The sequence below is a fragment of the Penaeus vannamei genome, chromosome 35 (genome assembly GCF_042767895.1).
Source record: "Penaeus vannamei isolate JL-2024 chromosome 35, ASM4276789v1, whole genome shotgun sequence".
Classification (NCBI taxonomy): Eukaryota; Metazoa; Arthropoda; class Malacostraca; order Decapoda; family Penaeidae; genus Penaeus; species Penaeus vannamei.
In genome coordinates, this window is record NC_091583.1 from 23,269,344 (window position 1) to 23,279,343 (window position 10,000).

Sequence of the window (10,000 nt, forward strand, 5' to 3'; positions counted from 1 at the left end):
CACACACACACACACACACACACACACACACACACACACACACACACACACACACACACACACACACACACACACACACACACACACACACACGTTTATATAAAGATATGCAATGTTAATGCATCTGCATATATCAAGAGAAATGAATGAACGAATGAATGAAAAAAGTATTTGAAAATGGAATGAAAGGGAAAGCGAGAAAGGGAGGAAGAACCGATGTACTGAATGAATGAACTGATAAATTGAATGAATGGAATGGTAGACTGAATGAATGAACTGATGACCTGTGCGTTCTTGTGTGTGTGTGTACGTGTGTGTATGTGTGTGTATGTGTGTGTTTATGTGTGTGTGCTGGCGTGTGTGTGTGTTTGTGTATCTGTGTATTTGTCTGTGTTTGTATGTACATGTGTGTATGTCTGTGTGTATGCACTTTTATGTATATATATAGGTGCTCGTATACAGTATTGAACGGTATACCCAAGGAACTATACTCCGAAATAGAGTATTTACGAACCCCACGTGTCAGAAGTAGACTTTGTTAAGCCTAAAAGCCACTTATGAGACGCCCACTATCTCTGTACACACTAACTCACCCAACAGCGGTTTAAAGAGATTTATTTGCTTCTAGTGGTTCAAGCACCTCGCCAGGTGGTGGCCTTCCTCACCTGGCAGTTAACTATCTCAGGTGGTAAGGTAAAACGGGGTAAAGGAGGGAGATATCGAGGAATGGGCGGATGGGAGGGAAGAGGAGAAGGAGGAGGAAGGAGAAGGGGAAGAAGGAAGAGGAAGGGGAAGAAGGAAGAGGAAGGGGAAGGAGAAGAAGGAAGAAGGGGAGATGGAGGAATAGGAGGTAGAAGAAGAGGGAGGAGGAAGAAGGAGAAGGAAGAGGGAGGAAAAGGAGGTAGAAGAAGCAGGAGAAGGTAGAAGAATAAAAGGGAAGAAGAAGAAGAAGGCGGAGGAGGAGAAGAAGGAAGGGGGGAGGGATGAGGAAGAGGAAGAGAACAAGTAGGAGGGTGGACTGGGCAGGACAGGGGAGAGAGTGGGAGGGGAGGAATGGCGGGGGAGTGGAAGAGGAGGAGCAGGAAGAGGTGAACGCGGACGAGAAGGAGGAGGAGAGGAGGGAGAAGTGGAAGAAAGAAAGGGAGATAGATGAATAGGAAGAAGAAAAGGGTTGGAAAACTAGAAGAAGAGGAACGAAAAAGAAAATTAAAAAAAAAACACAACCACGCTTCCTGGAATAAGCGGAGGGAGGCAAGCAAGAACTGAATAACGAGGAGCGCAAAGGATAGAGGGGAAAGAGAGAAGAGAGAGAGAGAAGGAATGGGGGAAGGAGGGAAGCCCCGCACAAAGCCGCCTCAGATAGTGGGAGATAAACACCGGCGCGTTGGTGAGGGTCCCTGACCTCCTCACCTCCAGGCCCCCTCTCTCCCCTCCCCCTGCCGCTCCCCTGCTTTTACCCTGCTCCCTCCTCTGCTTTTGCTCTGCTTCTTCCCCTTTTCTTACCCCCTCCCCTCACCCAGCGCCCCCCGCCCTGCTCTTTCTCTTGTATCTACCCTGTTCCGCTTCCTGTCTCTCTCCCTTGCCTTTTGCTCTGTTTTTTTCACCCTGTCCCTTCCCTGTTGCCTCTTCTGTCCTTCTCTGTTTCTTCGCTTCCATTTTTTTCCCTTTTTATGTTTCTTCCAATTTCTCCTTGCCTTGTCTTTATTCTGGTTCTTCTCCTTTTCGTATCTTACGCCCTTGCCTGTCTTCTCCATATTCCCTATCCCCTGCCCCTGCCGCGATTCTTCCCTTTCTCCTCCTGTCTGCTTCGTGCCCCCTCCCTGCCCCTAAATTGGTTCCTACCTTACCATCTCATCTTCCTCTTCTGACTCATCACCTGTCCCTTTCCTCAGTCCTCTCCCCTGTTCCCTATCCCTCCTCCTTTCCCTATCTTCTCACACACACTTTGCCCTCCCCTTGCCCTTCTCCCTGCCCTGCCCTCCCCTTGGACTTCTCCCTTCCCTGCCCTTCCCCCTGCCCTGCCTTCCTCTTGCCCTTCTCCCTGCCTGTCCTCCCCTTGCCCTTCTCCCTGTCCTGCTCTACCTTTGCCCTTCTGCTTGGCCTCCCCCTGTCTTTCCCTCCCCTTGCCCTTCTCCCTGCCTGCCCTCCCCTTGCCCTTCTCCCTGCCTGCACCCCATTACCCTTCTCCCTGTCCTGCCCTCCCTTTCCCCTGCCATTATCCAGTTCCCTTCCCTGTCACGTTCCCATATGCCCCCCTTTTCCCATCACTCAATAGGATCCTTTGTGGGAGGGAGAGCAATGCAGTTTATCCTGCGCGTCTGACCTTTTTTTTCTCGGGATCTGATCAAGGTCATGAACTATCTAGTGTCAGGGTGAGTAAAATGCATGCGGACAGAGAAGTGTGTGTGTGTGTGTGTGTTTGTATGTATTTCTCTCTCTCGATTTTTTTTTATTTCTATTTATCAGCATCTATCTATCTATCTATCTTATATATATATATATATATATATATATATATATATATATATATATATATATAAATTTGTGTGTGTGTGTGTGTGTGTGTGTGTGTGCGGGTGATGTCTGGTAATTCATTGGTACGTTTATTTGCATTTGTATATATGTACCAAGTAGGTACATATGTGAATGTTTGCATTTATAATACAGTAAACCTGCAGATCCATTACACATTAAATTGAGTAATGACTAAAGAATACGCAGTTAAACGAAAAAAAAGAAGCAGGGATGCTGGATAAGAAATCGAGACGCGGCGAATTGGGATGACACTAAAACAGACAGGAGAACCAGCAGGAGACACAGACAGACAGCGAGACACATAGTGGTGGAAGTAATAGCATTAGTGAGGCCACTGAGCTCTCACTTTTGGGTCTTCATCTTTATAAACCTTGAGTGCCACAACTGGACCCTGAGTGTCACGCCTGAGAGCCAAACAGACCCAGAGTGGCACACCTGGATGCCAGACACAACAGGTGCCTTAAATGGGGGTTGCATCGAAGTACCAAACAAGATGCTGCAGTGAATTCTCCCGTGCATTCTAGTGATACCTTATTGCAAGATCGATAATTATAGATATACGGATGATCAGAACTATTCTAAACAGATGCGTCATGAGATCGTGTATAAGTTACCTGTCTCAACGGATTTTTATAGGTAATCGGGTTTGAGTGCCACATCTGCGAGCCTATTAGGAGCCCCAGGTGTGACAACCAGATTCCGAGTGGTTGTGGGTGGACGCTGATGTCTGCATCTCGGAGCAAGTCTGAGTGGATGAGGGGGGAGGGGGGATGGGGAGGGGAGGAGGAGAAGTGGTGAGGGTGTTGGAGAGAAAGGAAAGGGAATGGAGGAGGAGAAATGGTGAGTGTTAGGGAGAAAGGAAAGAGAAGGGAGGAGGAGAAATGATGAGTTAGTGAGAAAAGAAAGGGTGAAGGAAAAAAAGGTGAGAATTGGGCAGAAAGAACGAAGAGAAAAGGTAAGTGTTGTGGAGAAAGGGATGGGAGGAGGAGAAAAGGTGAAAGTGTTAGGGAGAAAGGAAAGATAAGGGAGAAGAAATGGAGAAATGAGTGCTGGGGAGGATGGAAAGGAGAAAGGGGGAGCGAGTGAAAAAAAGGAAAGGAGGTCTGGAATGGAGCCGCGAACCTGGGGTGAGGAGGAATGCCACATGCAGATTCGAGGAAGAGTGAGAGTGCGTGAGGACAAGGGGAGAGAGTGAGAGATGCTGGAGGAAACGTAGACCAAAGGTAGCGATGGAAGAGTGGTGGAGAAAATGTGAGAGATGCTGGAGGAAAAGGGAGAATGCATGAGGACAAATGGAGCGAGTGAGAAATGGAGGAAAAGTGAGAGTCGATGAGGAGAAGAACAATTAAGGAATGGCGGAGAGAAAGGGAGAGTGAAAGTGGAGCGAGTGAGATGGAGGAAAAGGGAGATTGCGTGAGAGCAAGGGGATCGAGGGAGAGATGGAGGAAAAGGGAGAGTGCGTGAGAGCAAGGGAAGCGAGTGAGAAATGGATTAAAAATGAGATTCGATGAGGAGAAAAACAGTTAATGAATGATGGAGAGAAAGGGAGAGTGAAAGTGGAGCGAGAGAGAGATGGAGGAAAAGGGAGATTGCAAGAGAGCGAGGGGAGCGAGTGAGGCCAGGAAGGATGAGGCAAGAGTGAGGGGATATGAGTACAAGGAGGAAGGAGGGGGGCGTAGGGCAGCGCGGGAGGGGAAGGAAAGCAGCTTGTTTACCGCCTGTAAAGTGCTGCATTCACGCCGTGTTTGTACAGCCATGACGGCGTGTGCAGCGCGGCGTCCCTCAATGATGATATTTAGAAGGTGTTTACATTATTGCGCTGATCTTCCCTCTTTTTAATTTACTCTTATTCTTAGCTCATTCATGGCTGACTCTTTTTTCTTGGCCCATTCATGGCGGCGCTCGTTACGCTGCCACGATAGCCACTGGCAATATGCGATCCAGGTTCCTTGAGTAATGATTGTTTACCTTTCGACTTGTGTCATAGTTGGGAATTGATGATTAAGGCGAAGTTATAAAATGAATGGTACTTCAGGTGTCGGTGTCCACGTGTTCGAGTGCGCTCGTATATCAACCGCGGCCGAATGTGGCGGGTGAGAGGGGGCGGGTCAGCTCTCCCTCTCTCTTCCCCGAGCCCTGACTTTGGCAGTTATTCGGTCCCTTGTTATGTGTGGTTGGATCTTCTGGTGTAAGGAAGGGCGATAGATAGAGACTAGGGAATGGTGTTCCCAGTTCAAGCGACCGGGAGAGGAAGGAGAGAGCGAGTATAAGTTGATCTTGTCCTCTCTCCCGAGTTCTGAATTTGACGGTTTTTCGGTCCCTTTTGGTGGTGGGATCTTCTGGTGAAATAAGGACTAAGGGCGGTATTTTCAGTCCACGCGACCGATTATGAGCGAAGGAGATAGCGAGCAAAGATTAATCCTATTCTCTCGAGCCCCGACTTCGACAGTTATGCGGTTCCTTATTTTAGACGGTCGAATCTCCTGTTTGCGTTACAGCTAAGGGCGATAGTCAAAGGCCAGAGAATGGTATTTTCAGTCCAAACGACCGAGAGAGAACGAGCACAGGCGCTAACCATAATAGGAGGCATCAGTGCCCATTGCTACACTTGATGTTTACCTGAGGGGCGACCCACCCGCAGAAGACACGGTTCTAACGCCCTCCATATTCTCTCCCCTTCATCTCTCTTCACTCCCCGAAGCACCCTTTGGAGTGTTTACCCCCTCCTTCCACTCCCCCTTTCCTTCCCTCTCATACCTCACACTTATCATGATTTCTACGCTTCTCCCCCCTCCCCCCCCTCAGCTCGTGCTTGTTTCTAGACCCGACGTGAAAAACCTCTTATGACTCTCGTGTTGCCGTCCTCACAGTCGGCCAAAAGCTCCTTGCAATGCAAATGTAAATACCACGAGACTAGGGCGTTATCCCGGGTGGAACTGCGCGCGTGATCGAATTCTCGGAAGTGTCGTAGGCTACACTGGCTCTATAATAATGCATGTTGCGTGTTACTTCATTGATGTTCCGAGTCGGGGCGCGACCGATATCCGCGCAGCTATTTCGGGAAATTTTCGGAAGGGACCCTCGGTATTTAGTGCACATCATAAGCGCTTTCTTTTGGTCGTCAATCAGGAAGGGACTATAGTTGACTTAGCATAAATCAGTTGCTAATTACATGGAAGGACTGAAATCGATTTTTTTCCATTTCCCTCTCAGCCCGTGGGTGATTTGGTCGCTTCACAATTTCATCATTGTAGCAGCTTCCTGAGTGACATTGGTAAAATGGGGGATAGATATATTGTGTGTAAACGTATATGTATATGTGTATACAGAGAGAGAGAGAGAGAGAAAGAGAAAGAGAGAGAGAGAGAGAAACAAAGAGAGAGAGAGAGAGAGAAACAGAGAGAGAGAGAGAGAGAAAGAGAAAGAGAGAGAGAGAGGGGGGGGGAGAGGGATAGTTATCAATCGTACCGGATATTAAAATCAGTTGGGTAATAACCATGATCCAAAACAGATTATCCCGTTAATCCTTATCCCGGTAGAACAGAACCCCTCGTGTATCTACCACGGAAATAAAACCCGTCCCACGCACCAACACAGTTACAACGAATTCCAGGAAGACAACACTAATTTTTATCCACTAGCCACAACATCTAGCTGCAATAACGACAGTGGAATGCAAGCGAAGTGAATATAACCAAAGAAAATGAAGCTCTTGAGTGACCTACCGATTTAAGATTCACGAATAAATCAATATCACTTCACTGGAACGGGTCTCCTTCCTGTGTTCTATTAAAAGCAGGAGGAAGAAACAGCACATGAATTAAAGCTTTTGGAAGTGAGTTAATGTCAGGGAGGATGTTATAGGTATGCTCTGTTTTTTGCGGGAAGTGTGTTGTAAGTGTATTATAAGTGTGCCGTGCTTTGTTTCTTCATCGAATGCACTCTTGAGTTTTGTCTCTTTAACAAACGTGCTGTAGGTTTTAGTTTTTACATTTAGTGTACTGTAAATGTACTCTTGTTTCTCAGTTACGTGCACGATAGCATAAATGTACTTTCTTCACTGAATGTACTAGTTCACATATGTACTCTTGTTTCTCAGTTACGTGCACGATAGCATAAATGTACTTTCTTCATTGAATGTACTAGTTCACCATTCAATGCACTATACGAGTATTCTATTTATCCATTGCATGTACTCTACCTGTTATACTGTCTATTATCTGCCACACATGTTGCCCATACTGTTGATCGTATCTCTCACAGGGTTATCTGAACAGCTGGTACGAGTAATAACACCACAGTAAAGTTATCGAACGAAACATAAAACTCATAAGGTCAAATAGGAGGATGTGTGTTGAATGCAACTAAAGGATTTATGAACGTTTCTGTTGCTGTTGCTGTTGTTGTTAGTGTTGGAACTATAACGAAAGGCGCTTATAGAGAATAGTTATTATTATTAAAATCATGATCAGAATACCTATTATAGAAGATAAAGTGTGTTTTATTCCCGGTAATATACTGTTTTTCCTTGATGTGAACACGGCAATTTTCCACCGAATGTTTGTAGGGACGTGTTGTGTATACTATTATTCTTTTCGATTCTCCGGACCTAAACAATGGCGTGTAGGAAGAAGAATGAATGGAAAGTGTAAAAAAAAATTGAATGGAGATCTTGAAGAGAGAAGGAAGAAGTGAAAGAGAAGATAGGAGGACAATGGAGAAAGTCTCTGAAGTTTCGGGACGCAAGAGAGTTCGTTGTTTGATGAAAGAAGTTGGCGAAAGAAGTTGTGATATGAGGAGGGAGCTATGAAGAGTTTAGGAATAAGCAAAAAAAGAATAGATGAGAGAGAGAGAGGGAGAGAAGAAGATGATAAAGAAATAGAGAGGGAGAGGGAGATAAAGAAATAGAGAGAGAGGGAGATAAAGAAAGAGAGAGACAGACAGACAGACAGACAGATAAAGAGGGAGAGAGAAAAAAGAAAGAGAGAGAAGGAAAGAGAAATAGAGGAAAAGAAAGAGAGAAAGAGAAGAAAGAAGGAAAGAAAGAATCCCCGAGCAGACTGGGAAAGAACCCTGAATTCTAACCATATTATTAACATGAACAAGATAGCCAGCAGCGCATGTACTCGTAGCCGTAGAACAACCCCAACACGATTTACAAAGACAGAAAAGTCCCATAGTCTAGTAGCAGACAGGCTACCAGTGCTCAAGCCGGCATATGCACAAAATCCACAGATTGGAGGATTTATCAAACAGTGTGACGCTAGAAGACTGGTTCTGTCACTCTTCTATCCTGTCACACTCACATTCACTCGCTCTTGCTCGTGTTAGACCCACGCGCTGATGTATATGCATTTGTTTTGTTTTACTTTGGATCTCTATCCGGGATTTTTACTCGGGAATTTTTTTATCCGAGATTTTTACTCGGGATCCTACTCTCTCTTTGGCGTTGTGCTTGCGATGTTATTTTGTTTAGAGTGTTTGTTTGTAGTCCTACGAATTTATTGTTTTAGGATACTTAATTTTCTTTATAATCGTAGTTGTGTTTTGGTGTCATTGTATGATTTTTTTCAGTTTTTTATTTATTTATTTTTTATCAACTTCCTTGCTGGTACTTTGTATGAGTTGTCTCCTGTTTATGTCCATATTTGTTCACTCGCAGTCACCGATCTTCGTACTTTCACTCAACCTGACACACTTTCTCGTTCTTGCCCTGCCTCATTCACTCACATTTTACTCACTCGCTCATTCACTTGCATTATACTCTCAATAACTCACTCATATTTCAATCACTCATTCACTCACATTTTACTCACTCATTCACTCTAATTTTACTCACCCGCTTACAGTTTAGTCACTCATTCATTCATTTCACTCATTCCCTCGTTCACTCACTAGCATTTTACTCATTCTCACTCACTCACTCAAATTTTACAAATTCATTCACTCACGATTTACTCAGTCATTCGCTCACACGCATTTTAGTGACTTATTCACTCACTCTAATTTTGCTCATTCATTCACTCTCTAATTTTACTCACACATTCACACACTCACAATTTACTCACTCTCATCCTGTCACATTTCTCTCCCTCCCTCATTCACTCACATTTTCCTCACTCCCTCACACTTACACAACTCACTCTTCCACCCTTACTCATTGTTCCCTCACGCTTATTCTCGCTGACTGAACCGAACACAAGTGTGATGGGGTCGGCGGCGGGCAGGTGTTGAGCTTCCGGTCGACTGGTGTGAGATCGAAGAGCGGATGGTGTTGTGGGTATTGTGTATTGTATGGTGGCTGGTATTGTGTGAATGGTGTGTGGTTAAGTCGAGTTTTTATGGTATGGTGGTTTGATTGTGAATGGTTTTATGGTGATATTGTACTGCATGGTGACTCATAGGATATAGTGATGGTATATGGTGACTCATATGGTATGGTGGTAATGTATGGTAAATGGTATAGTGTACTGATATGAAGATGATACCTGGTATGGTATGGTGATGATGTTACAAATGTATAGAGACTGATGGTGCATGTTGGCTGTTCACTGAAGTATTGACGAGTATTGTGTGGATAATGATGTCGGTATTGTTATGAGTATCATGCGATGATGCTTGTGCTTTTACATGTCATTGACCGCATAATGTCACAGTTCTTTTGCCTGTTGTGTCTTTTGCATGATACGCGTACGGTCGGTATTCGCATGGCGGTTGTTCTGAATCCGATGGTATCGTATATCCATCACATTACAATGGCGGGTAATGTGATGATTGATAAAGTATATTTATCATTGTTCAAGTTTGTTATTCAAGTCGGATTTATGTTGAATTAAGAGCGTTTGTGTTTGTTTGTTTAACCCTTCCAGTTTTTTTCCGATGGTGATGGAGGATAGTAAACTCGGCGAAAGATATAGATGAAATAAAAATGAAAATGAAAATATAAGAGGCATCCCAACCTGAACAGAATTTATATATTGGCAAATGTAGGAGAGCGAATGAATGACAATGAATAACTTCAATGAGCGAGAGATGTTCTACTTTTTTATCCTCAGAATTTCATAACCGGCGCGTTAATTAGCAGCTCTTGTTTTTTTTGCCAAGTTATATTGGAGCTATTCGTCCTTAATCTTTTCGTCCTAATTTGTGCACGCGTCATATTACCTCCCCCAGAACTTCATAACTTCACCGTGTTCGTTAGTACCTCTTGTTTATTTGCGGTTATGTTGAAGTTATTTCTCCTCAAATCGTACCTTTTCGTCCTAAATTTACACACGCGTCATATTATCTCCCTCATAACTTCATAACTTCACCGCGTTCGTTAGTACCTCTTTTTTGCGAAGTTATGTTGAAGTTATTCGTCCTCATTCGTACCTTCCCGACGCAACTTCTCAGACTCCCTCTTGTCCACCCAGTCGACGGCACAGAGGAACCTTGCACGCTCTCTCTCTCTCTCTCTCTCTCT

At 44.6% G+C, this 10,000-nt stretch overlaps 1 protein-coding gene across 3 annotated transcripts in view; it reads left to right on the forward strand.

Moving 5' to 3' along the window:
* The window catches only part of LOC113824660 (protein kinase C-binding protein NELL1), a 132,030-nt gene that overhangs the window by 16,510 nt on the left and 105,520 nt on the right, over positions 1-10,000 (forward strand). The gene's annotated exons all lie outside the window — the stretch shown is intronic.